Source organism: Triticum dicoccoides, chromosome 2A (assembly GCF_002162155.2).
Source record: "Triticum dicoccoides isolate Atlit2015 ecotype Zavitan chromosome 2A, WEW_v2.0, whole genome shotgun sequence".
NCBI classification, from domain to species: domain Eukaryota; kingdom Viridiplantae; phylum Streptophyta; class Magnoliopsida; order Poales; family Poaceae; genus Triticum; species Triticum dicoccoides.
Window position 1 is genome coordinate 234,136,427 of NC_041382.1, and position 2,057 is coordinate 234,138,483.

Below are 2,057 nucleotides of genomic sequence, written 5' to 3' on the forward strand. Positions count from 1 at the left end.
CTCACGAGGTGCCCGTGACGCAAGCCATGACGACCGAGGGCGCCAGGCGGGTGCCAGCCCGCGCAGTGTCCTTCTTTCCTCTTTGGTGCAAGGGGGGCAAGCGCAGCCGCGGAGTACCGAGGCATCAGGCAAAGGTTGCCATTTCAGTGCAACGAGACCAAGACCAGGAGGACTACGAGAAGGAGGTCACTGTGGAGCCCAAGACGGCGTCATCACCAGAGCTTTGCGCAGGCGAAGACTACTTTTGTCAGGAAAGCTAGTACTAGTTGTCCCCTTTGAAATTAGCCCGCCATTGTTGGCTCCCTTCCCGCTCGATATTTGGGAAGAGGACCAGGGCCTCTATAAATAGGACCAGCCACCCACATCAAAAGGGAGAAGACCACACGAACACAAGGAGAGAGGACCCGAGGGCAAAGAGAGAGAGAGAGAGAGAGAGAGAGAGAGAGAGAGAGAGAGAGAGAGAGAGAGAGAGAGAGAGAGAGAAGGGCGACTGAGCTCCTCCCAGCAGTCCATCGCCCCAGCCAAGAACAGACCCTCACGAGGTTGTTCTCCCTTGTATTGTTCATCATCATCAGCCCAAGGGGCAATCCACCACACCACACACTGGAGTAGGGTATTACACCACAATGGTGGCCCGAACCAGTATAAACCCTGTGTCTCTTGTGTTGTTCTTTCCTTAGTTTAGATCCTAGCAAGGCGGAGGGGTGCAGGTAGGTAGGATACGAAAGCTCCGTGCGCACCCCAGTGTTCGAACCTCAACGGTCTACCAGAACCTGAAATCCGACATTTGGCGCGCCAGGTAGGGGTGCGCCGGGATTCGTCTTCCACCGCCCCGTTCTCCTCCGACCATCACGCCCATGGCTGACGCTCGTCGGGCCCGCGCCGAGCGCCGGGCCGCGCTCATTTCCCACGTCGCCCAGACGGCCCCTGTCGGCGAGCGTCCTCACCATTCCTCGTCGCCTGCCATCAACGTCGCCACCGGCCCGGCGGGGGATGAGCGGCAAGCATCGTCCCAGCGTCTGTCCGTGCGGCAAGGCGGCCGCACCGCAACTCCCTCGCTCACCCCAGCTGGTTCTTCATACCGCGCGCTCCGCGCGCCCATGGAGCCTCGCAACCTCTCCCCCGCCCATCGCGCTGCAGTAACACCCCCGGTCGTCGCGGCCCTCTTGGGCGGCTCGCAGGCGCCGCCTACACGTCACCACGTCAAGTCGTTCATCCGCCGGGTCAGCACCGCTTCCACGCGGTAGGGGGCTCCCCTGGACCGGGCGGCGCCCGAGACCGGCCTGACCTTCAGCTCGGAGGACCACCCCTCCAACTCGGCCTGCTCGGGTGCACTCCCCATGCTGTGCACCCCCACCATCTGCCAGGTGGCCGTTACCAGGACCCTCATTGACGGCGGCGCGGGCCTCAGCATGCTCTCGGTCGAGGCCTTCAACCTCCTCTGCATACCCCTGGAACGGCTGCAACCCAGCCGGCCCTTCTCAGGCGTTGGGGGCGAGTCGTCCAGCTCCTTGGGACAGATCCGGCTCCCAGTAACCTTCGGCACCTACGACAACTTCCACACGGAGCTGGTCGACTTCGACATCGCCCCCATCCACCTCCCCTACAATGCCATCCTCGGCTACCCAGCGCTGGCCCAGTTCATGGCCGTGACGCACCCGGCGTACAACCTCATGAAGATGCTCGGGAGCAGCGGTGTCCTCACTGTGCACGGGGACACTGGGGACGTGCTGCGGGCGCTCAAGCTCGCCTTCAAGATGGCAGCGTTGGCACAGCCCGCCGACTAGGAGACCCCCGGGCCCAAGGGGGCTGCACCCGCCAAGAAGAAACAGTTGTTCACCCAAGACAAGGCAGAAACCAAGCAGATACCCGTCGATGAGGACGGGTCCACCAACGCCACCTTCACCATAGGCGCCCACCTCGAACCCGAGCAGGAGAAGGCCCTGGTCGGGTTCCTGCGCGCAAACAAGAAGGTATTCGCTTGGGAGCCTGACCAGTTGGCAGGGATCCCTAGGGGTGTAATCGAACATCACCTCAATGTATGCCCCAATGTGCGC